Source organism: Chlamydotis macqueenii, chromosome 12 (genome assembly GCF_036417535.1).
Source record: "Chlamydotis macqueenii isolate bChlMac1 chromosome 12, bChlMac1.mat, whole genome shotgun sequence".
In the NCBI taxonomy this organism is placed as follows: domain Eukaryota; kingdom Metazoa; phylum Chordata; class Aves; order Otidiformes; family Otididae; genus Chlamydotis; species Chlamydotis macqueenii.
Genome location: NC_141567.1, coordinates 15,881,024 through 15,908,466, shown reverse-complemented (window position 1 = coordinate 15,908,466; position 27,443 = coordinate 15,881,024). Strand labels below are relative to the sequence as shown.

The 27,443-nt window shown below is 40.1% G+C and overlaps 1 protein-coding gene across 9 annotated transcripts in view; it reads right to left on the bottom strand.

Moving 5' to 3' along the window:
• The window catches only part of NEO1 (neogenin 1), a 202,716-nt gene that overhangs the window by 141,261 nt on the left and 34,012 nt on the right, over positions 1-27,443 (bottom strand). The gene's annotated exons all lie outside the window — the stretch shown is intronic.

Below are 27,443 nucleotides of genomic sequence, written 5' to 3'. Positions count from 1 at the left end.
TGGGAAAAAACAGTTGGTCTTCAAAGCTCGTATATAGTTCTTAACAGGACAAAGAGTCTTGAACTTGGCGGGAGTGGGCATCACCTCCCAGTTACATAGCCTTTAAGATAAACATTCAGATGATATAATAAAGCAGTGAAGAAAGTCCTCCATTGTACCACACAGGTAGTAGATGCAGATATTACATTATTTTTATCTGACACTGGTGTAGCAAACCGACCCATAAAACGGTTTACTTGATCTGGCAGTAAGATAAAACTGTAAGAATGGTTGTCCCTTGTAAGAACTTCTGAGAACGTGAAAGCAATCTGTACCACTTCTGAAAGGCACTGTTACAAAAGGCTTAAAATGCATTCACAGATACAAAGCGAAGCTTCCACTGCCACACTAAACTCTTCAGAAAGGGCCATGAAAATACTAATCTCAAAACTATTTAATCTTTCCCAGTGAGGTCGATAATTAAATGCTGAAGTATGTTAAGACCACCTTGAAGAGGAATATGCATTTAATAAGAAGGTTTGTTTCACAAAAAACAAACTTATTTGAGTCACAGAATAATTATGAAGCTTGTGTTTTTAGAAATACAAATATGAAGGAGACTTTTACTTGTAAAGAAAGTCTGTTGTGTAAGCGTTTTTGCTTCTTCAGTCACTTGTGGGTTTTGGGCTTTTTGGGGTTTTTTTTGTTTTGGGTTTTTTTGTGTGTTTTGTTTTCTAAATCGGATGTACCTTCTGAAACAGTCTTAATTAACAAATTGATATGACTCCTTCTATCACTGAATTGCACAGAAAGCCTCTTGTCTCCAAAGAGATAAAACAAAGAAGTTCACTGAGACTGCAGCTTCCCCCCGGAGAGACTCCAGCCTTCCTGCACAAAGCCCATTGTCTCTGCTACTCAGAATTCACAGAAAGAAGAAGATAAGGCAGAAGGAGTGGTGTGAAAGAAACAACTGATAAATTAAGCTTTTGTACGTTATAACATTCAAATATTCTTCTACCTTCAAGAATTCAAAGATGAAATAAGAAAAAAAGTGTAGAAGACTAAAGTTTCCCTGGTGACAGTAACAGTCTTGGACAAGACTGGAGACCTGTTACGTCAGTATCCCGATCCTTGAGATTATGTCTTTCCTGAGGATCAGAGTGAAAAACCACACGCAACAAAAAACCCAGAACAAGTTACAAAATTTTTAGGTGCTGCTTATGTTACTTAGATTTGTACAATCACACCTACATGCAGATGTACCTGATTCTCCATGTACGGAGTACAGAGTTTCAGCTCTAACACACCAAATGGCAGAAAACAAGTAAGAGCTATGAACAGCGTGAAAATATTTTAACCTGCTTATCAGCTCTTCTATTGCTCCAGAAAGCTAAAGATTTTTTTTTTTTAAATTATAGGTTCAGCTTTACTGTCCTTGGCTTTTCCAAGAGAAAGCATTCTACTCAAGCTATCAAGCTATCGACATTTTTCCCCCATTTACAAGCTTCTGCAAGTTTTTCCAATACAGACCCAGACCCCAACAGGACAAATACAAACACTCTCGAGTTTTGTTTTTCTCTGCCCTTCTTCTGTGGCTTTTCAAATAAAACTTAGAAAACCCTTGAAAAGGGGAGGTTAGCTTCTTGTTTGCCTTGTCTGGCTGTGGTGCAGACCGGAGCCGATCAAATCCATTGACTGGATAAGCCTGTTCTGATCCTGGAAGCCCAAGGTGCCCAAAGAAACAGCACTGCAGAGTACAGAGCAGTGGGTATCAAGAGAGCATGTCAAGAAGAAACAGCAGCACAGAAGGGATTAGAGACCTTCAGGAAGAATGGGAAGCAGATTCTCAATCAGGTTTCAGAGGTAACACAAAAGCTCTTGCCAAGAGCCCTGTGAAGACAGAGCACAGCCTGCTTCAACTCAGGATACCACTATGCTCCTGTACAGAAAGGAGCAGATAAAAATTAAAAGGGTTGGTAAAGAACTATGTCCCATCTTGAAGGAAGCTGAACTAGAACTGAGACCCTTCTAGCCCACAGTCTCAGAAAGGATTTGCAATTCAGAGTTAAGGGAGCTTTGGAAAAGTGGGGTGGGCTGCATTCACACCCCAGCCATTTGAGTTGTTACCTCATTTAAGGCTCATTTCAGTATGAAAATGCTTTGTTGTACACAAAGGACATGAATAAACTTTTATTTCTGTCAACAAGCCATTTCTCCCACTCCATCAACCCATTGGTTATTCCAGTTAAATGACACCACAGTATTAAAGACTGAAATGGTGTATTTTATGGAGGGAGTCCTTCCTCTTCCCATGTACCTACTAGGGGAGGAAAGGAGCCGGTGGTGTATGCACACATCCATGGCTTGATTTGTGTTAATAGCTCAAGAAACTGGCCCAAATAAAAACAAAACAAGTTTACCTTCCTGCTCAGACACAGGAACAGTTAAATCATGCTCATTTCCAACCCATTTTTTTTCCCCCAGATCTGCTCTTGAAGACCAGTGATAGGGTCTGACCACCATTCCTACAGGTGGTCAGTTCCAGTGCTTCACACCCTGTTATTAAGATTATCAACCAGCATTGCTAGCTATGATTTAAGCCCATTTCTTTTACCACCGCGGGCATGGAGAACAGGCTGTTCATCTTTCGCGATGGTCTTCTACAAGTTTGAGGACTTAAATACTTCTCTAGCCCTTTATTTAGGCTTAGCATTTCTAGTTCCCTCCGTCTTTCCAAAGACTGTATGTCATTAGACTCTGCTAATTAACTGTCTGAATCCTCTCCACCTCGCTCATGTTCTTCCTGAAGCGCTGCACTCAAATCATGTTGGAGTGCTCCAGCAGAGACAAGATCAGTGTCAGGTGCAGGTACAGTGTCATTGCACATGTTCTGGAGGCTCTACAACTCCTTTCTTCATCCCTCCCAACATAGAGGCATTAGGTTTTAGCACAGAAGCCTAACACTACCAGCTACACAGATTTGTAATCCCTTCACTACCGTAATCCCTAGATCATTTTCCTAGAAACTGCCACAAGGCTTGTTCTTTTCCATTTAACGTTTGACTAGCTGACTAGTCCTGCTGAACTGTATTAACTTTTACTTGGCTCCTCCAAATTTTTCCTCCTTCTAAAAAAAAAAAAAGTTTACCAATTTTGAACTCTAACCTTGTCCTCCCTCTTGCAGCTTTAAGTTGTGTGAAAATTGAACAAATACAGCTTACTCCGTCATCCAGGTTGTGAAATACATCTAATAGAAGTTTAATCAGAATACATAAGTGCAAAATCCCAAAAGCAGCCTTCAATGTCATCGTCATTACTTCTCTCAACACTTATCCATCTACTTTCGTAGACATCCTATGTCACTTAACATTATGTTTTCCTATTTCCTTACAGCAGTGTAAAGGGATGGTAGCTCTTAAGGAAAGAATAAGGGAAGGAGGAGGGGTTTTTTTCCCCCATGAAAATTTTCAAACCAAGGAAATTAGAATGGTCTGAAAATATTTCCTTGACAATTCCATATCACTTAACTCTCCTACTCATATTATTTCCAGAAGAAGTTAGAGAAGAAAAAAAAGTTCGCTCAATTCTCAATTTTTCTAGGAACTGAAGCTAAGGTGACTACTTTCATACATCTCTAGCTCCTTCCCTCATTTAAAAAATTCTGGGTTTTTCTAGCCCTCCTTGTACGTCATCTCTCCTCAAATTCTCTCACAATGAACCAACAAATTGAAACAAATTGAAACAAATTGTTTCACTGAAGATAAAACTCATCACACACAACTTATTTGAAAATATTTAATTATAAAGTACTTTTGGCCTGTCCTTTGCTAAGCCTGGTTGATCTCGTCCTCCCAGTACTAGGGCCAAGGACCAAAAGCACACAGCTCTTCTCACTGGAAAAGGACCAAAGAAAGCACACCTGAGATATGACACCAAGTTCACAAAGTTAAGATGAATCTGCCTGAGCTTTTCCTTATAGCATGCTTCCCCAAAGACCACGAAAAGGCTTTTAAAGTCAAAAGGAGGAAGTTTTACTACAAGACTTTCCAGCTACAGGAAATCTGAAAGCAGCTAGGAAAGACAGAAAGAGCTCATCAATCACTCTTTCCAAGTGCTGCGTTTTCAAAGGGTGCTATACCTCAGTGGAAAAAAGAAATCCAGGACTTCCTTCAGCCTTCTTTTTACTGCTACCATACCTACAGAAGGATTTTCATTTTTTGTATGTTCTACTAGCTGCATCACATTGGTGCAGTGGCACATCTTTAACAAGGCTTCAGGTGAGGAAATGCCTAGAACAGTAAATGCAAAGCAGCTGCTCAAGTGGGAAAAAGCGTCTCTTCGTTATCCTGTTAATTTCTGAAATACATGCGCATTCCAATATCAAACTTAAATAATTTAAAATGTGTGCTTTAACAACTGCCTGGCACAAGCTCTTCAGAAATTACGGTGTTCAGGAAAATAACTTCAGATAAAACCACTCTGATCTCAGTTCTACTTAACACATATCAATTATCTCAAACTGGTGCATGGCAGTACAGGTCAGATTTCCCTCCTACTAGTGCTCTAGATTCAACTTTAATTCCACTGCTGCCATCAAAACTATTTGGTAGTACTGTATTCCTGATGGGAATTTCTTCTTTACAGCATTCCTGGGGGGGGGGGGGGGTAGATGATACTCATCCTTTTAAGTTAAACTCCAAAGCACCTTAAGGGTACATATATAACACCTTTGGAAGCTGGTGTTTAAAGCATTTGACAAAAACCTAATCAGACTGGCAGGAACTACTGTAAAACCTCTTTTTATGTACTGCAAGTCAATCATAAAAGATCCAAGCTCTCTCGTTGCAGGAGTGGGTTTGATGGACAGACCACTTGGTGGATAAGGAGTTGGCTGGATGGCCGCACTCAGAGAGTGGTAGTCAACGGCTCAATGTCCATGTGGAGACCGGTCACCAGTGGCGTCCCTCAGGGGTCCGTGCTGGGCCCGGCCCTGTTCAACATCTTTGTTGGCGACATGGACAGTGGGATAAAGTGCACCCTCAGCAAGTTCGCCGACGACACCAAGTTGTGTGGTGCCGTCGACACGCTGGAAGGGAGGGATGCCATCCAGAGGGACCTTGACAGGCTGGAGAGGTGGGCCCGTGCCAACCTCATGAAGTTCAACCAGGCCAAGTGCAAGGTCCTGCACCTGGGTCATGGCAATCCCAGGCACAAATCCAGGCTGGGCAGGGAATGGATTGAGAGCAGCCCTGAGGAGAAGGACTTGGGAGTGCTGGTGGATGAGAAGCTCAACATGAGCCGGCAATGCGCCCTTGCGGCCCAGAAGGCCAACCGCATCCTGGGCTGCATCAAGAGAAGCGTGGCCAGCAGGTCGAGGGAGGTGATTCTCCCCCTCTACTCTGCTCTGGTGAGACCCCACCTGGAGTACTGTGTCCAGTTCTGGAGCCCCCAGCACAAGAAGGACATGGACCAGTTGGAGAAGGTCCAGAGGAGGGCCACGAAGATGATAAAAGGGCTGGAGCACCTCTCCTGTGAGGACAGGCTGAGAGAGTTGGGGCTGTTCAGCCTGCAGAAGAGGAGGCTCTGGGGAGACCTGATAGTGGTCTTCCAGTACCTCAAGGGGGCCTACAAGAAAGATGGGGATAGGCTGTTTAGTAGGGCCTGTTGCGATAGGACGAGAGGTAATGGTTTTAAAATAGAGGGGGGTAGATTTAGATTAGAAATTAGGAAAAAATTTTTTACGATGCGAGTTATAGAACACTGGCACAGGTTGCCCAGAAAGGTGGTGGAGGCCCCATCCCTGGAAACGTTCAAGGCCAGGCTGGATGAGGCTCTGAGCAACCTGATCTGGTTGGAGATGTCCCTGCTCCTTGCAGGGGGGTTGGACTAGATGACCTTTGAAGGTCCCTTCCAACCCTAATCATTCTATGATTCTATGAGTGAACTATTAAAAGGCATTTCACCAGAATTTAATTAACATTCCCAATGGCCCTTACAGTCCTAAAAACAGCATGTCATGCCCTTCCTAATCTAGATAATTTAAAAAGTTGTCTTCAAGAATTAGCCAAAAATATTTTACTTGAAGATGTTAGAAATACTATTCTTTGCAAGCTGACAGCAAGAGCTCACAATGAACTCATTTTGTGGTTTTGTTAAAATATTCATTGCTAAGGAGCACATTAGCTATATGGATAAATTGCTACATGCATTAATCTCTAAATAAAATGTAAGTATTAGCAGGCTGGCAATTTTTTTTTCCCCTTGAAAACATTGGAAATATTCTGCACTGCTCAAAAAGCAGTATTTACATAATATGTAACGTATCACAGCAGTTTAGGCAAAGATAGATTTTCTGCTTAATATTCCATTTTTTCCCTTATGGAAGAATACAGACCACCTGGCCAAATTAAAGTGCATATGATGGTAATAATACAGGAGCCAAAGACAGCTTAGATTTTTTTTTTTTAAAGCACATCCAAAGTCCAATCACACACATGGTGGTTGGCAAGTTTACTCCTACTGAAAAACCAAGGCCAAATTCTCCAAATGGCATTTCATTTCTTTCTTTGCAAAGACTCTACAATCCACAAATTAGAGATAAAGGTGATACTGCACTAAAGCTCTTCTTTTTTCTTGGTGCTTAAGAGCCAGCTACAACTGTGGAGGTACAATATAAATCCTGCTGGTACTTTAACAATTCCAGTGGTAGGCTGACAGCAGAACCTAGGAGAGCAAGTGATGTAACTTCATAAGATAAGTAATGCCATGTATAAATCTAGGCTTTCCCAGACTTAGTAGACTCCTTTCTCCTTCAGCACAAGTAGATTTCCTCTTTTTATGATTTAATACACTATAACAAAGATATTAATCAAAAAGAGTACCTCACCTTCTCCCCAGCCTCATTAAGCACCGTGGGCTAGCAGTGATGTCTGAAGAACAATAAGGTGGCTCCGACTTGCCCTGCCACACCAGGGAAGGCTATGTTCCCAGACCCATAAGGCAGAGACATCCTTTTCTTTGTGATACAGGGAAACAACTTGTACAAAGCCCCATTCCCCCTTTACTAAAAAGGGTCTGTTCCATACTGCAGAAAGACAAAAGAACGATAGGAAGAAACCTGCTTGTTCAAGCAAATTCTCCTGAAAGAGAGCAGCATAAAGCCAGATGCTTTTGTCCTTCTCTTCTCTTCAGCTGTCAACCCTCCGCACAGGTGCCTTCTCATAATAGAGACCAAGCAGACAGTACTGAGTGAATATTAACAGCTTCGGATACCACCACAAAACCTGTATCCTCAATTATTCTCCTCAAAAAATTTTAAGTTAAGAGAAATTATTCTTTACAGTCCATTGTGAAGAGCACCTATCAATACCAACAGGCCTACGAGCAGGCTGGCATCAACACACAGATGGCAGCTTCCAGTTATAAGGAACTCTACCCTGCCTTTCTGCTCTCATGTTTTTCAAAAGGCACCCATCTAAAAATACAGCGTTGTGAAAAAGCTAAGTATTTTTGCATATTAGTCTACAATGGTTTAATGTTACTGACTTGAGAAGGTTTTTTACATCATGTACTAAGAACACCACAAAAAGTCAAGATACTCATCATGAGGGTATAGGAATTACTGTAACACAGAAAGAAATAATCTATGTTTCAAGACTCTGCCTTCAGTAACTTAGGAGTATCCATGCCTTTCATATAGCACAGTCAATAAACAAAGAACAATTCAAGCAAAGTAAACTACATTTTGCAGCAATGCTTTTACAGCTTTGTCTATGCTTCCAGTTACCTTTTACTTATTAATAACAAGTTATTGTTGGCTTAATCTTAACTGACCTTCCTTACAGACTTCAAGTACGAAATTATATTTTTAAAAATTCTCATTTTAAAAAGTACGCAGAAATAGAAGAAAAGTATCCAAATAGTGTATAGTGTGCCCACAGTAAAACACTGAAAAGCATCCATGCATCTACTCTAACCACTCTTTCTGTAAGCGATACCATCTCCTCATATATTATTAAATAATGGGAAGGAAAACAAGATGATGATCAACAGTAAAATCTAAACAGAGACTGTAATCTCAAATATCAACCATCTTAAGAGATGCATTTACATCTGGTGTTCAGTTGCACGTATTTTCTAACCGCCTCCAGGGAGTTAGAAATTTTTACCTGAATTTTGAATGCCTAGAAGCAACTTTATTTACGGCATTGCTACTTAACTGTCAAAAGTTCCATGACAACGGCTCCTTTAAACGGCCAGCTAACAAGCACTGCTAGGCTGAGTCACAACCCTTATGCCCCTTTACTAAAGGGCTGCAGTTCCATTAAGCTTGGAAAACTGAAAGCGGAAAGACAGCAGAAACTCCTCTTGCAGCAGTTTCCCCTAACACACGATTCACTACAACTGTTTCTCATGGTACTCTTGTGCAACTTGGCCTGACAGAAATCCCCACCATCTCTTGTCTGGTCCACAGTCCTCCTATTAGACAATTATCTTCTTGCAAGGATTTCTTCATCTGCCTTAAACCCACACTCAAACCCAGAAAACTGTCTACCAGCCATGCTTCAAAAACAGGTTCTGTTGGAATTCTATTCCTCCTAGTGTGCAAGGAAAAAGAACCCTTTTAACTACTAAGCCAAAAAATTTTTATTTCTTTCAGCTTGCTTAAAAACAACCCTTGGGTTTCATAGAACTCACATCTAGGAACCAAGTCACACCCACCTCTCACCTTCTGCAAGGAACATCGTTTCAAAGAGATTTTGCTTTTAAAAAAATCAAAGGAAAAGGAATTCAGACCATCTAACAACATATATTCGAGTTAAGTCAATGAAGGAACTACTGTGAATAACCTAACTGCAAAATGTATTTTCATAACCATTTCAGATGGAGAGCTTAAAGGATTTTATTCACCTTTTCCTTTTTTGCAGAATTACCAAAGCCATTTCTCTCACTTCAGAAAGCTATCAGTTTTCATTCAAATAGCTCGTCTCTTAACTGATACATGCCTTTAAGCTTGCAAAGGATTTAAAAACGGTACCACATTTTACTTTATACAAAGGACAAAACATTCTTGAATATATATCCCCTTTCTATTGCTATTAATGACAGAAATAAGCCAGAATGATAATAAGGTAAAACCTTTTTGAGCTAAACTCCAGGCACAGAAGTTACCTTAATCAAATTCTCTGGGGTTTAGTTGTTCAATATACGATCTAGCAGAGCTAAGATGCTTTCAGGGTGACGACTGTCATCAGAGTAACAAGCACTACGGAAGATGATGTGCACTCTACCCCTAACAAAGCCTTCATCCAGTGTCAAACTTCTCTTTTCTCATCTGTCAAAATAAGCCAAAGTGATTACCTTCCATAGGAAATTAACAATATGCCAGGAGGGGTTTTTTTGCCCATTCCAGTCCATTTTGAAATGCTTTGTATGGCTGTTATTCCCCTGCAATTTTCTTCCGCATACCTAAGATAAAATTAGTTTCTTTGCTTGTAACTTCACAGGCCTGGCTGAAACCTCATTACTGGAGTTCCCAATTTACAGCTGTCAGCTCTAGTAGCTTTTATAGCAACGCGACTTCAGAGTGCTTGTAGTTCTCATTCTTCCTGATCAATTATGAAAAAGGAAAGAATGGCAAGCAATTTTTACTTATTTTTAATATTAGTAGTGCTTCTGTCAGAAAGCACATCAGCCATAGACGATCAGAGTTTGGTTGTGGTTTTGTTGGTGGTGGTTTTTTGTTTCTTGGGGTTTTTTTTTTTTTAGTTCTTCCAGTGACTATTTTCATTACTTTATCAATTTGGTCCGAGAAAAGCTATATCTAGCATTTCTACAAAAGATTACTAGAGGGCACTGTAAAGACACCTACAGAAGGAAAAAAATTTATTTCTGTTCATCATAATGAACAATAGTACTTTGACTTTTCCACAGAAATAGCTACCATATGCTAGCTACTAACAATACTACATTTGTTATAGCAGGTGAAGAATTTCCATTTTCTCCTGGAGTAATGGATTTCCTTTCTTAGAGCTCCAATCTTCCAGGCACTCAGGCACATACATCTTCAGATATGTGCAACAGTAGAAACAAACACCAGCTTTCAAAGCATTAAAAAACTAGAAAATCCATTTGTAAGACCCTAAATATTTATTCCACATAAAGGCAAGATGTTAAACATCTAGCAAAGATTCCTCTATCTTCCCCTACTTACATCCTATTTGGGCTTCAGTCAAACCACCCAATGCTCACCCAGGGCTCTGGGCACTCAGACCGGGGTAACTGGTTCTCCCAAACCCTTGCCAGGGCTAGACAAGCGGTTTAGCTCCCTATGGAGATTCCCTGTTGGTTTGCAAACCAAGCCCAGATAATCAAGGAGCAGATTTCTTGCCTCCGTTTTTTGTTTGTGTTTCTTTTTGTTTTGTTTTGTTTGCCAGGCTGGTACTTCAAAAATGCTTTAGAATATAAATACAGAAAAAAAATCCCCACACATCACAAGAGAATTATTTGCTGAAACCAATTACTCAACTATCTTCCAAGTAGTAAACACACTGTGGTATCCAAGAACTCTACATGAAGTGTGACGTACTATTAGTATTTCTCAGATGCCAACAGGTTACGGGGCACCCAAACCAGAGTAGTTTCGATGCAGCAAATTCATTTAAAGATGCACTTTGGTGAGACAAGAGCTGCACTTCAGTGAACGATCTCCCTGCGTGCTGCGGATTTCCTCCAGCCCACCTATTCAAGTCACTGCTGCAGGGTGATTACAGACATGACAAAGGATGCTTGCAGGAGAAGTGTAAAGGGCAAGGGGGAACACTGCTACAAAATCAGGGGTCCTTCAATCACAGGCAACAGTCAAAAATGGCATACAAGAAGATATGAGGAGGAAAAGAAGAAACCTCATTTCTACAGGAAGCTTTAAGTGAAAAAAAAAAAAAAAAAGAGTTGAACATTTAAAAAAAAAGGATGCAAGCAAGTATCAAACTGAAAGTTGCTGAACATCATTTCCAGCATCTTTCTACAGAGAGACCTCTGTCATGCTTCATAAAAGACAAAAAAAAAAACCTTTAATGTTAGATCAAGCAAGGACTACCTAAGAGGACCTGGAAACAGAACAGCCTCATCAGATCAGAGCAAAAAGAATCCTTTTAACTCTGTCTTGTCACAGTAGTCAAGAGCAGATGCAAGGGAGCACCTAAGAGCAGAATAAACATCCAGCACAAACTGCCCCAAATGCAGCCTCTGAGCATCTCATTGAGGGAATTCCCCAGCCTGAAGGGGGTTTTCTTCTTTAGCTCAATAGGGCTTCGAGAAAATCTATGAACAACCTCTGCTGGCACCTCTGAACTGCCCCGGGGGGGAGAGGAAAGGAGGAAGGGGAGAGGGCAAAAGAATACAAGTTTCAGCATTCAATTCGAGGGTCCCTAATTCAGAGGATTAATGCTGAAAGATTAAGAACACTAGTTAATTCTGTACCCTCTGCATTGCGAACTGTACAGTCTCTTTCACTCCTCTGGTTTCCTACGTTAGTCAAGCAGCCACTGACCACTCACACTATTGATCCACAATACATAAAAATATAATAACCCTAGCCATTTATAAATGAAGATTTTATTGATCTTTCAGGATACTAGTAGGGAAAAAATGAGAACAGTAGAAATGTAAGGAAAAGACGCACATAAACACTGCTCTAAGTGTACTGACATATTTTTAACACTAGTTTTTCTATCCCATAAAACTCAACATTTATGGCAGAGTTCATTACACGGGTAAATTAAGTTGCAGCAAAACTGACCCTTCACAAATTCAAGTGACAACGCTACTCTTGCAGAAGCAAGCTGACAAACTATAGAGTTTAAAATAGCAATTTTTTAGCAGAAAGGTGCATAGTCAGATGACAGGCACATAACCAGGCATGTGAAAAGGGACAGAGGTGCAGCACGTGCCCTCAAGTGACATGGAAAACCACAGCCCATTCCAGGTACATCAGCACCAAGACAAGTTACACATCAGGGAGCTGGAGGAAACGACAGACAACCAGCACTATCACCCATCTGATTAGATTTGCTATTGAGCATAAGAGTTTGCTGTAATTGTGGCCTGAGAAGCCCAAAACAAAAAATTGGACAGTTTAAAGACAAAAACCTTAGGAGATGCCCATCTTTGTTCCAGATAGTGAAATGCAAGCCGTGGATACAGGGATTGTCTCTCTTGCTTGCTGCACAGCATCAGAGCATCCACACTGCCTGGACACTATGCAAAGCCTTCACCAGATTCCACGTACTCCAAGTTCTCAGTGTTTTTACTCCCCTACCCATGTCTCCTTTTATTTTTAAATTCAGGGTCACACTGCTCATGTTCGAAGACCCTACTAGTATTGTAACAACCGAGGCAGACAAACGCCTTGGGGTAGAGCATCTGATGGCCACTGAGGAAAAGCTACTGTACTTACAGCTGACTTCACTTCTCCAGCAAGAGCAAAAAGTCACACACTCAACACTAACTGAACTACAGAAAAACAAGCAAGGCACTTTGCACTAAACAAACAGAAGATTAGAAATTTGCCTGGTTTCAATCCCTACTTAAACCAGATCCCTTCCTCAAGTTGTTTTCCAATCAAATGGAGAAGAGAGGCATTCTCTACCCCAGCAACATCCACCCATGTCCAAGTGTGCCCGCTCACAGATTGAAGCCCATGGTGATAATCTGCATCAGCAAATCACACAGGTGAGGGGAGCTTGCCACACATGAAACATCACTCGGAGAAAATACCCAGTTGCAAAGAAAATAAATGAAAAGGCAGCTTTACTACTACAACTAATTAGTCTCAACCACACAGTAAGAAGTAGTAATATTTTTAATGCTTTATTTTTATATTACTATACCGGTCAGTAAGAGCACTGTATAGAAAGACAAGAGGACAGGTACACGTATTAAACAGCCTTACCCTCCCCTCACACAGACACTTTACAGCGTTCTGGTTGTGGTTGGGGGTACAAATGCACCATCAGATGAACATGAAGTTCTGTCCAGTGATAGGATCTTTGGTGAAGATATTTTGAAGTTGAACATTTACAGCCATAATATAGTAGCCATCACCTAGAAGTCTGCATAAACTACCTTAGTGAATGTTAAGCGACAAATAACTAAGTCATGTACTCCATTTTCATTTATATTTATCTATACACACACCCCTCATATATAAACTTTTCATATATATATGCACACCTTTATATATAAATTCTATATATACGCACCTAGTCATGTACACCTACCACTGTTCTCTAGAACTGATTCATTTTCAAACTTCAATTAGTTTTTCAAGACAACATTTGAAAATTATGAAAACAATCAAAAATATCAAACATGTTATTAGTATCATTGATGAATTATCCGTATTACAAAATATATATAATGTAGCTTACAAAACCAGAACAGTAATGTACCAGATTTCAGGATAACTTAGCAGATCCAGAACTGGCTAAAAAAAGGAAAAAAAAAAAAGAAAAAGATGTTAGCAGACGCAGAAATTAAAATCTGATATGCAGATCAGCTCCAATATTAAGAAAAAAAAAAAAGAGAGAATAACCAGTCATAAATGAACATCATCTTAACTGTGGCCAAGAATAAGTGAAGAGAGAACCACTCAGCTATGTCACAGCCTGGTGCCTGCTTAGGCAGTAACTCTAACACGTCACTGAGCTACAACTCCTTCAAACTACGTTATTTTTTTTCACTGCGAGAAGTGCATAAAATTCTCCATTTGTGTCATCTCAACAATACACTGGTTTTACAAGTTTCAAACTTTTTTTTTTATCCTCTCAACTGTGAGTTCTGCACATTGATCCTGGAAACATTTCATGTCTTTTATACAATTTGGCTGCGTCAAGATCAATAACTGTTAGAGAATATCATTGTGTCTGAAAACCAGAATAAGGCTTGGGCTGGCCTAGCTCGCCCTTCCCAATAGGGAATATCTATCTACAACACGACTGTTCTACAGCAGACCTGAGTTATGGCTTTGCACCAGTGACTTGGGACTACATGCATTAAGCGAGCTGTCCCAGGAACAGCATAGCTACCTCAGAAGCTTCATCGTTATAAATTAACCTCACTTCATGTCCTGAGCCAAAATACGTCAAATACTTGCAAATCTTACTGATTCTTTATCATGAAACGCACAAACGTGATCTGGAATACAAAAAACAACCCCCAAGTCTTATTTAGTGCAACTTAATTATTTTAAGTGCACTGAACATATATGGAGAACAGCAAATTATTGGATTTTTGTTTATTACTTTTTTATATGTGAAATCAAACAGCTATACTTCAGGAAGGCAACCGCAGACTATTAACAAGATATTTATACTCAAAACAGATCTATGAAAAAAAAAATCTAATGGCAATAATCCTTTATTGTAACTTTGTAGTCATGGAAGGTTTTTTACCCAGTTGACATTTTTCCATAACAGACCCCTACTAAGCTGCTAGTGACCTCTTTATAAGCCAAGAAAAGCTAAAAGAAACATAGCCAAATGCCTCAATTTAACTCCCAGTTCTTGAGGTCTCCTTTTTCAAAAAGGTGAGCGGGCGGTATGTGGTTATTTTCCCCTCTCTAGCAGGGAAAAGGGAGAAGGCAGGCAGCAGGGGTAACACTGACGTTCCTGCACCTTCCGGGAAAGCAGGAGCTGCATTCCTAACTTGAACTGAGAATAAACCACAGCATGTTAATGGAGCATGTCTAACTCCCATGGTTTTCCCTATTTAATCTCAGTTGAAAGTACAGTAAAATGAACTGAAAGACCAGTTTTAAAAGCTTTACACAGATTCTTGTCTCTTCTGAAAGCGTATTAATGAAATGGTTTCCTGTTTCATTTTCTAAAGACAAACAAAAGCTTTCATCTAGCTTGTTTACTCACTTAACCTCCTAAATTCCCATGAAGCACTGTAGCTTTGATGCAGTTTTTGTCAGAATAAAATAAAAAAAATGTAACTGTAGCTTTGCAAATACATTAGCAAAAATATTTGCAAGCATTAGCTTTGCAAATGTCACATAGATGTGAAAGGAAAAAATAGATTATCTGTTCATATATAACACAGATTATTCCATCAAAGTGGGAAAGCAAACACGTTTACAAGGAACTTACATAATTATGATATAGATCTGAGTATTACCTGAATCACTAAGTTAGACATGCTTAAGAAAAGCAAATTCACAGGTCATCATTAGAACGGATTTGCTTATATCCATTTTATTCTCATTTCCCCATAACTGAGAAAGTTCTCATCTCACTCTCACTAATTACATAAAACCTCCTAAACAATAACTTGACTAAAGAGTGCAAGATGGGTTTAGCACACAAATTCTCGGATTCAGCTGAGATGTCTCCCTTTAGTTATATTCGTTCTGCCTCACTATAAAAAGGCCAAAAAAAGAAAAGCCAGCACAGGTTCTCTGTCATTACAGATGCTGCAGACCACTGGCAGGATCAGACTGTACACAGGCAGCTGACAATGCCCTTCCACAGTTCCGATTTAGGTTGTTGTTGCTTGTCCTCCTGCCATCCATGACTGCAAGAAGCCTGGCTGCATCTCCTCGATAACCTCCTTTTAGGTACTGGCAGGCTGCTAGGAGGTCCCTTCCCTACCCAGAGACTTCTTCGGGCCAAACAAGCCTCTCCTGAGGCACACGCTTCAGCTCCCAGCCAGGCTGGTGGAAAGCCAAGCAGGCTTGCTCCAGTTTAAAGTCCTTGCCATTGACACACTGGGGAGTCCAAAACTGGCTGTGGTATTCTGGATGCAGCCTACTGTGCGTCAAGCTCTCTTCCTTCCACCTGCTGCCTCTACTCCCGCTGGAGGAGCACTATGGATTGGCACGCACCGACGGTGTGCGATGCTCTGATAGCGACCTGGGTGGCTAGGTGAAAGGTTCCAGTGCAAGATTTTTCTCTGCTAAATGCGAAGGAGACTTCTTCAGCTCAAATAATATCAAAACAGGACCCAGACCTGAATTCTGCATATCACATTGGAGGACAGTACTCAATTCACTTAACTCCATTTCTAAGCTGTTAAGCAAATAAGTAGACCTGATGAAATACTGATTGACTAATTATGGCAACAGAACCCCAGAACGAACTAACAATTCCACAGAAACAGAGTAATACCTGTTTCCGGCACTGACAAGTGCACAAGTCTCAGACGTTTAACAGATGGCTCAAAGAACCTATGCAGACGGTGTTGATATCAGCCTTTGCTTTAGCTCTACCTCCTGAGTTTTTAAGATGCAAACGCTTACGCGACCAGGGAGAGCTGAAGTGTGAGCTTCTGAACAGAACTTTTAAGTAAAGATAGGACACTATTTATACTTCCCATTTTTTCCAATTCATAAACTGTAACCAAATTTAAAGTGTTCTCGCAACAGAAACATTCACCTTTATATGACAAGAAGCTCTTCAACCTGCTTGGACAAAGGATTCAAACTACCCAGCAACTTACTGCCCAAAATAAAATTTCAGCTGATAATACTTCACAAAAAATACGGATGCAGTTCTGAGCTTCCTCTCAGAACAGCAGCATAATCTAGGTTGGAAGGGACTTCTGGAGGTCATGTAGCCCAGCCACCTGCTCCAAGTAGGTCTATTTAGATCAGGTTGCTCAGGGACCCAGGCAGCCAAGCTTCAAGCTTCTCCAAGGACATGCAATAATAGAAGGCAAGCAAGAAGTGCAGAAGCACCCAAAGCAGGAAAGCATGGAGAGAGATACACTCCCAAACAGGATTTCCATTTGTTCATTTCTGACATAACAATGAGCTTTGGTTAAGTATCTTGAAATTAAAAGCACAGAAATCACAGGGAACAGCACATAAAGCTGCAGTAATGGCAATCTTTTTTGAGGAATCCAGCAGCAAAAGCACACAGCGTCTGATCCACCTGGTAACCATACTTAGAAACAGGGAAGAGGACACAATATACCAACACACCCTGAAAATCACACCTTCTGGGTATCAGACTGGCAACAGGAAAGACAGATCTGATTCTCAGCAGAATACCACCCAAAACTGCACCTGCCATTCATCTCAGAAGTAGGATTTCTCAAAATATATTTGAAAAAAGGAACATATTCTTGGAGGAACCATGAGGCTGTAACATAACCTCACCTAACCTGAACACAGTCACTTGACTGCTGAGCTTGCTGACATTGTAATTATGGTTTTGCTTATGCTCCCAGTGATGTTAGACGTGAAGTGCACTATTTCAGCACTAAGAACAGAGCATGCAAGTTCAGCGACCAAGAGACTCAGCGATGACTTGAACCTTGACACAGAATGGTTAACTACAACAACATCCTTCAGTGTCCCCAAACACCTCTTCTCATCAGCCACGCTGCGCTTACCATAGCCAACACGCAGGGTAAGCTGTCACCACCCATCAGCTGCAGATCTGTAAGGACAGTGTGCTACAACTTCTCTGATGTGACTGCTCCCTCTGAGGCCAGCATTGATTACCACCACCAACACAAGGATCTAAACAGCCCTCAACTGCCATCTCTTCTCCATTCCCTTTCAACTATAACTTACTATATACTGCCAGGTCTAGTGTTCCTCATTTTACATCTCTAACTAGCATTAAGGGAAGGTTTTTGGCATGTCCTTCACATTTGCATCACAGTCAATGCCTGCTGCAACAAGCTTTCTATTTTAAATAATACATGTTGATAGAACTGCATTAAAATGGAAAGCAATTTACACAAATAAGTTAGGTCAAGCATCGCAGCATAAAACAAGTTCCAAAAGATGTTACAGCAAAGCTTTTCCCAGATTCTTTAAGAATTTCTACTGTAATTTGTCCCAGTCACCAAAGCAGTACCTTTAAGACAAAACCACAAACGTTTTCAGCCAAAGGGCAGATCTGCTCCACACAGGCATCCACCGCTGGCCACTGTCACACACTATTATAAAGCCAAAAATTCCTTTGGTCTCATTTTCCCTGTCCATTCTGCGGTTTTCCGTAAATAGCCGGTACAGCCTTCTCCTGAGAAACTTTCCTAACTCAAGCATACCTTAATCACAATATAATCAGATAATTACACTGCAGTGCCTGGTAAGTCTACCGTTAACATTTAGAACCTGTGTTTAAGGGTAAAATAAGATTTATTTACATCAATTCACAGCACATTATGACTATCACAAATGCAAATCTAAGTAATTTAGGAGAGTAATTTACACTTTTTAAACAAAAATTTCCATAAAAAAAAATTGTCTAATAACCCATGGAGGGATTTTTTTTTTTTGTGGGTGTTCGGTTTACAAACTACAGCCAAAACAAGGACTACTGAACCACCTCCTTTCAGTCACAAGAGGGATGAAATACAGCTTTCCAGGAGAGCCAAGCACTCGTGTCACTGTTAACCATGGAAAAGTCCCAGATAAGAGCCTGTAAAATCATTGTATCAGCCCCGTAACAGAACCATCCACTGCTGTAGATCTGCTTATAAGAGGAAGCGGGCAAACTGAAGTTGGGAACTGGTCAAAAGCACCATCATCTATCAGGTGATGTACTTTAAGAACAGCACCATTCTGCATATACAAATAAAATATTAACATGTTCAGTGCTTTTTTAAAAATAAACTGTTACATCTCTGTAAAACATTGTTTATCTTAGATTTTCTGGCTTTCAATCACCCAGTAACACACCTTACTCAAGTCCTGCTTCACTTGCACTATTATCTTACTTGCAGACTAGGGGATATGAATCCCAGAACACTAAGTAAAACAAAATGTTTTGCCCTTATTTCATTAGGGTTTCTACGCAGCAGAGATTTCTTCCAGTAAATATTAAAATGTAATTATTTTGCCTCCCAATGTTTTTAAGTATATATTAAAAGTGGCTTTCATCTTTCTAAACAAGAAGTAAAAGGAGGGAGGGACAAGTTATTCACATTTTTACACTGAACAGTTTCATTTCTAACAGGTTATCCTTCCCAGACCAGTATATCCCGCCACAGCAACTCATGCAAGGCTTCCTCCTCATCTTCGGTTGAAGACAAGGGAAAAGTTGGAGGATGATGGGACTGTTAAATGCTTTGTACAAGAGTCTGCGCCGATTAAACAACCTACAAGAGTGCCCAGTGTGATGCAGCTGCCGGGAGGAACTGAAACGAGGGTAGGCAGATGGGCCAGCGCTCTGCGAGCCGCAGGCTGGAGCGTATCAGGAGTCCTGCGAAATGAGACATTATATAATCTCTAACCTGAGCACCCAGAGCCAGGTCACCTTCCTTTTACCGTCTGCGCACAATACAGACATCTCAAATACAAGCACACCAAAGTCTTCTTGTACAGAGTTACATACTGCCTTATTTTTACATATAAAAACACAGACATCAGTGTAATTGTACAAATGTACGTACACAGTGATTTCTAAAGCAAAAATTAAGCTAAAAATATCAATGGGGCAGATAAATCCATGGTTTTTGATCAAGTATACGGTAGATCATTTGAGCCCTAACTACTAATGGCATTAGATATACCTCGGTATTCCAATTAATTCCATTGCTAAAGCGATCCGAGAGCTCTTCATAAACAGGTTCAGTGAAGCAGGTGCTGCACTGGTTGAGGGCATCTCTTACACAAGGTACCACTTCTTGCAATTTTTTCAGTCCCATGCAATTTAGGGAAATTAACTTGGCCTTCATCTCACCAGTTTAACTGTCTAAATACACAAACAAAAAGGTGATCCTGGATACTAATGCTACTTATTTTAAATCTGTAATCTAGGTGAGCTATTTTTATCAGAGTGTATTTCATCAGAAACATCTCCTTGGGAACTACATCTAGAGATTTTAGAAAATCTGGAGCTACGCTGCAGGATCACATGATGGAAAATAACCAAAAAACATAAAAGGACACTGTCTAAAGAGAGCTCTGTCTGGAACAGGGGAGTGAGAAAAGCAAGGCAAAGCAAGGTCTGACAGCCACAGCGCACAGTAAAAGCAAAGGAACAATGATGATACTGGAAGGACAGCGTCTTTTGGTGAGCAGTTAGCATCGTTTGCACAATCACTCAATTTTTCAATAAAAAAATTAGTATGTATAAAACCAAACACACAAACAAACTAGAAAAACCCCGGTTAATCTGAAGGTTTACCACTTGACTGGGACTCCAGGTAAGCATACTGGCTGGGGAAACCTCCGGTGCCACTTCCCAGGTCTGCAGTACAAAGCGCCCACCGTCACAAGTTCATTCTAGTAGCAGCTCATTCCACATCAAAACTAAACGCCTAAAGGGCTGGTGGCTAAAAACCACCCCACCAGACCAAAAGCATATCAGATGTAAAGCTCGTGTCCAAACAACAAGCTGATGGGAACATTACAAGAGCAGCTCATTAAGTTTGCATAACTTACTTAGAGCTCATAGGGGAAAAAAATTAGTATTAATATGGTCAAAACTTATTATTAGACTAAGGTGCCTGTGATATCTCATCAATTAAATTAAATATCATTAATTTTGAGTGCAAGTCATAGATCATTCTCTAAACGCTATGCCAAAAATATAATTGAGTCTTCATGAGATGGGATCAGACGGGAAACGGGAGCTCTTTCCTCACAATACAATTCAAGGTTAAACCGCAGCTCTCCAAGGGTTGTTAAGAACTGCCACAGACCCTCACCCTCAGTAACGACACATACACACAAAAAAGAGGCTGTATTTTATTCACGCCAGATTCCCCCCTCAACACCCAGCTCCTCCTTCCAGCTTACCAGTAACCTTGAAAGAATGACGTAGGTGGAGCTACTAAATAAAGACAGATTGTTCTATGCAGTCAAAGGAGCTAAAGAAAAAGGAAATCATTTCAAGCTACAATAAGAGTATACTACCAGTCTTCCCTACACGATTTCAAAATTTAAATTAAATTCAAAACAAAACAAGCTGCATTTTCAGCCACCTGCTTATCATCTCACCTTTGTGATAACAGTGTCAGGACAAAAAAAACCTGAGGTTGAGTTTTACCTTAACAACCTACTACCACAGCTATAGTTGGTCACCCTTCCGTTATTTGTGTGTGGTGTTGGAAGATATCTACTTTCTGATATTTCACAGCTAACAACTAGACTTACAAAAAAAAAAGTAGGTAATTTAATACACAAAAAGACAGCAAAGCAGAAGAGGCACTGGAGTTCATCACTGCAAAGAGGGTACACTGCTACTTGCAAAGTAAATCTGGAAGATAACTGCTTACGGTCATGAACTAAAGTTAATTTTTCTAACATACAGAATCAAAGAAGCCCTCAGGTAATGCCAGGCAACCAAGTGAGATTGCCAGGCAATGCAAGAGGTCAGACAGGAGTGCGGGCAGGCTCCTGGCTGGCAGAGGGATGCGGCTGGCTGCCTGCCACAAAGATCCGAGTGGCAAGGACTGGGGCCAGTGGAACAAGAGTAACTTGGCACAGCACCCTAGTTTTGTGAAGGCTTTTAAAAACTGTTCTGGTGCTTTGGTTGAATGACATTACTGCTCTAGGGCATGAACAAGCAATCCCTTAAACATGGCCATTCCTGTTGGCTCATGGCATGCTTTTTAAACTTCATTTAAACATTAAGTTCAGGAAAAAAACACCTGTCCTTCAAATCTCTTTAGAACTCTACCTATGCTTACGAATTGCATCTTCAATTTCATAGCTACACTGTTTCCCCAGTTCAATCTTTTTAAGCAGGAGTTTGGATTTTTGCACCCATTCCAAACTGTGTTCTCTTTTGTGTTACACTACAGGAGAGGGAACATTAACAGAATCTCACTAAGTAAAATGCTTCCCCCATCACTCCAGAATTGTACATTAAGATTCAGCTTTCATGATCCTATCCTGCAATTATACCTCTAGATCACAAGTTTCTTATTAGACCTTTTTTCAGCATAATTGGTTATAAAGCCATAAATATTTTTTTTATTATGAATATTTTGTTGTGGTGGTATTTTTAGTCTCCCCAAACCACTGATCCATTATTGATCTAAGATGAAAACACACTATCAGTTTTTCACTGAACTATTGATCCAGCCAGGTCGACCCTAGCAAGATATTCAGAGTACCAGAAATCCACAAATAAACAGCTGGAATGAGCTGTGGTATTTCTGACCACATACAAGCAAAGGAACTTGGAAAATAATATTTAAACAGCTTGTTGGACTGCAGACTACTTGTAGGAGGGCTTCAGCAGATCACTCACCAAATACAGTGAAAGAATGTGATGCTCCTTTGCAGAAAATCAGGTACACGTAATATCTGATGATACTTTCCATTCTGCTCCACTCACCAAGAAGGTTGGTACACTAGGGTTGACTGATGAAGTCTATTTTTTTAAACAGCTCCATTCAAAGACATAAAATCTTTTTCTTAAATGATTACCACAGCTTGTTATACCACAATTTTTTTTTTGTTTTAATTCTGAGTACCCTGGCAAAACTGCTTCCAAAACAGGAAAGCAAGCAAGGAAGATTAACCTAAGATTTCCAGCACGCTACACCACCCAGTCTATCTGCAGTCCACAAAGTAGGAAGTGCTGCTTTTCCATTTTTTGCCTGTACCTAGAGGTCAAAGAAATAACTTTACTTGGAAGTTTTCTAATGACGAGGGCGGGTTACCCAGGAGCAGTCCCACACTCTCTGCCCCAGCATACCCCAGCCTTCGAGGGGGCTGGGGCGCCCTGAGAATCCCATCCCGCCGTCTCCATGGCTACACCAGTTGAACAGGGAGGCTTCACAACAACCAGGCTGCGGAAGCTTCACGGTCCCTCTCCAAGAAAGCACTGATGGAGTGGGGGGAAGACCCCCAAACAGGGCTAAACGCAGAGGGGGTCATACAAAACCTCGCTTAAGCTGAAAGAAGCTTAGAGCCTTGCAGGAATTTTTCCATCACGTGAATAGAAAAGAAAAATAAATGCAGGTTATCTCAACTAAGGTGAGCCACAGAGAGTGGCAAGAATTGCAGGAAATCAGGGGAATTTACACATTAAGGGTAAGGGTCAAACATCAACTTTTGCCTTGCCAGTAAGAGATTTTCATTTGCTATGGCAGGAGTGCAAAAAAAGAGTCACTTTATACACTTACCCAAAAAATGGCATTCACAGGAGTTACAGTGAAGTTTTAATAAAGAACACACTTGCAGGCACGCTGACCACCAAACTGCCATGCACAGAGCATTCTTTGGCTCCAATCTATGGCACATAGTATGTAAATTACCCAGTTCCTCTCTGAAAAAGCTCCTGTTTTTTATTTTCTCCTTTCTCTACAGTCTAGTTTGTGAAATAAAAATAAAAACAGGAATAACTTGCCCTCTTAACAATCTTGGAGCTGTAACTCACTATTAGTTACCTTTTGAAATGTTGATATCCAACTAGTCTTCTGCTACGCTTCTTTAAAATAGACTATTATGAGATTTGTATTGAAAATCAATCACCAAGAGCTGCAGGTAATCCTGGCCCCCTTTTGTGTTACCAGGCGCATTAGTCAATCTGAAATTCGGCATTATCATTCGACTTGCAGCCTGCGCCATGCAAATTCTGGCTGCGTTGTGCCGCAAGTCCCACACACAATGACATCACTCGTCTCCATGTGGGATTTGTTGAAAGTAAAAGCATTATGATTCTTTTTAACTATTATTTTAGAAACTACAGCTAAAATGCGAGTGTTGTCCTCGCAGCAATGATGAAATAAAAAGAATGATGGGAAGAAGAATAGTTTTCCAGTCAATGCCACTCTAGCGGTAATGTTTTTCCCAACTAAGCTTTCAGCAGTCAAAAATGGGAAAAATTATAGACACAGAGCCTGCAATTCAATTCAAAAAGATCTTTGTTAACAGCAGCAATGAAAAGATGAAAGAAGCCCACAAAATTCCTCCACTTACAGCACAATCTCAAAACATATGCTTACAATCCTGGAAATCTTTGAGAGATTCAGTTTGTTAAACAGCTGCAGCTGAGCTTAGAATGAACAGTGCAAATAAATGCTAATGAGATGCTTATAGATCCTGAACAAATTGATTTACTGAGATCTTGTTGAGTGTCTCCTATCAAGGGTTTGTCAGAGTAAACAACCAAATCCTTATAAACAGAAGTGACTCATCACAACTGGCAAATGAAATACACAAAAATCTGAGCTTTAGTTCAGGAAGACTATAGAACAAGCTACACACACATACATGGACGTGTTATTTAAACAGATATATACTTTTGAAACCACAGTTAGATTTTTTTTTTTTTCCCTGCCTCTGAAGAAATTTGTCAGCAAGGGAAGCAGTGAAGGGTATCAGTAAAAACAAATGTATAGTTTAGCTTACCAGAAAGTTACAGATCAGTTTGCAATGCCATGACTACATTTAAACACTCAAGAAACAGTTATCATTATATACCAAAAAACTACTTACATAAAGCTTTGGAATAAACCCATGTAAAACAGATGTATAATGAGTTCATAGTCACGAGTTTGTTTTATTGCACATTGCTTTAGTACAACCTGTGCGTGTAACCAATGCCTTGAAAACTAAATAGGTAGGAAATATATTCTCTCAGAAAGAATCTTACTGTTCATAAGATTACACACGATTATGGACAATAAGTTATGTAGGAAGAGAAGGGAGGTAAAATTTCAGCAGCTGTGTATCTGAGTAAGAAAAAATGTTTCTAAATCAGTAAAACTTAGATGATTGCACAGTAGTGTGACTATTCAGGACAGAAAACCCTAGGATTTCTTTGTGGGCCATCACCTATAAAAGTTCAATATTTTTATGATGGTAGGCAGAGAAGGTGATGATAACTAACATGTATCCTCTGACCGAGTACAGCCAGCATTTCTCTCGCAAAGGATTAGACTGAAATTGAAATTCTGAGAACTGGGTTTAAAAAAGGGCCAGTTTATTAACACTAACAGTCTTTGGGGGAGCTGTGCAAAAAAAAAAAAAAATATTTAGTAAGAAAAGCAAAGAAGCGGAAGAAAAATTAGTCCCTTCATTCTCCACAACTCCACTTACTGAAATCCCAACAGCTCTTAAGGTAAATAAAATTCAGTCTCCACCTCTTGCTCAAGCAGGAGCAGCCCCAGTCCTACACCCCGTGGCCGTGTCTGGATGATTTACCGAAGATCCTTGTGAAAGGGTGATGTACACTGCTATTACTAGATACTCTGCAGCTGCCTGCAGTTATTCACAAAACAGGATACTCACAGGGAAGCACCTCGGTCCTACTAGAGCAAGGGCAGGACTTCAGGGGTTTTTCCCCTGCAGTTGTCCATCCCTGACACCTCTCTGCACTTGAACAAATCAAAGTAACGTCAGTTGACACTCAGAGAGCAAACTCCCTTTGAACTAAGCAAAGCCAACTCCTCCAAGGTTTCAGATTCTCCATTAAGATCAGGAGAACATACTCAAAATAAAGTACAAGTCTCTAGATTTTCTATACTACTCATTTTAAGCAACAAACAGCAATTTCAACATTTCTCACAGCAACATTAAGAGAAACAAACTCAAAGTTTTCCCTGAAGAGACCCAAATCTCCAAAGTGAATGACAAATACAGTTCTAGCAACTGCAAGCTGTGAAGAGAAAAAAAAGAAATCTATCATAGGAAGTCTCTTCTAAGGAAAATACAGAGTACCTACTGTTCTGTGTGCAACAGAATTTTTGTTAGGAAAGTTCCTGCTCACATTCGATCTCGTTCCCATGAAGCTGCACCACTGTCATGTCACAACTTGCTTCTGCATCCCCTATTCTCCCTTTTGCTAGTTTTGAAGTATAGACTACTAAGTCAGTAGCAGCTTGCCCTCTTACAGAGATCAGTAACTGATGGAAAATAAAGAAATCTTTTCACACTTGAGCCGTTTACAGAATCACTGCAAGGATGCTGAAATAATCAGGAAGCTCTTCTATCTTCCTTCAACCACTTCGCAGGCCAAAAGTACAATAGAGCAATACAACACAATAGGATGTGGCCTTTGTGAGAAACGCTTCTATTTCTGCAAAACAGCTCTTCAAGGAAGAAAAAAAAAAGTTACTATGCCTTGACCAGATTGATGTTGTCTTACTGAAGCTGAAAAACTTATGGGAAAGGGCGTTATATAGATATGCACTCCCCAAAACACTCAAGACAACAAAAACTCCCCAACTATCTTCAGCCATTGGCTCTGATCATCTCCTGCCAGGCAGGTCTCCTAGAAGTAATCCTATTTTTGCGAAAGACAAGACTAAGAGGACAAAGATAAAGATTACCGTGTTAAAACAAGATAAAATATTTAAGTAGTAGTTTACCGAATTCCTGTCTCTCTCAACCTGCAAGTAGTAGTCAAAATTTAAACCAAGTTACTTAGAATTCTAGAAGACAGAGGAAATCCAAACCCACATGCTCTAACAAAGTTAGAGTCCTCCACACGAAAACTGACACACTTCAGAGCGGTACTCCATCTCAAAGAAAGGAAACAAAATAAGGTCCACAACATGCAAAGAATGCATTCAGATAGTAAAGGTGCTATAAGCAAAGTTTGCTGTATGAAATCGAGGTATCCACAAACCCATTTCATTTTTTAATCCATTTTTGCTCTCTCCCATTTCTCTTGGCTGAGATTTGTCTCAGCATGTACTAGGGCCAGTCAAACTCCTTAGATGCACCCCAATTACTATTAAAAAAGGCTACTACTTTAAGCTTTTTAGAAAAACAGTCTTCCTTACTAATGCTGGACAATAATCTCCTTTTTCTCCAAGGTGTGAGCAGAAGTGAAAGAGGCTGTAAAGAGAGACAGAATACATATTCATTGTTGATATGGTTGCCCTCCTGCAGCTATCAACCTAAAATGTCCATTTTTGCTTGTATTCCTTTTCCCACTTCACTTGCTTTATCTGGTTAATTTGTCTGTTCCTCTCCCATGACATTTTCACAGTACAGAGCAAATGGACCAGATTTGAAGGTATGCAGCACAAGCAACAGCTGGAACACAGCAATTTCCTTAATCTGTCTTAAACTGGGATGAAAGACAAGGTAAGATATGGTGGCTCGGAAAACAGAGGTGTCAAACACATTTAAACTACGCAAGACATTCTTCTTTCAGCAATCCATATATTATTAACTACACTAACTATCCAAAAAGGCACTGACTAGCTTTTCAAATTGAATTTCACACACTGGAATAATAGTGGAACACTAACAGGTGAAAAAATATCAGAGGAAATTACAAGATGATCCCAAACCAAATACGTGGGTTTGGCTTTAGTTTTTTGGCAGTTTTTCTGTTGTTTTTGTTTTGTCTGTTTTTTTTTTTAAAAAAAGCTATGAGAGACAGATTAAAACATAAACAAGTATTAACTACAGTAAGAAGACATTCTTGAAGAAAAAATAAAGCTTAAGAGAGCTTTCCATTTGAAGTTACAAACATTCATAATGATATCTAGCAAGTTCAATAGGTTTTTGTAATTTAAATAGTATTTTACAA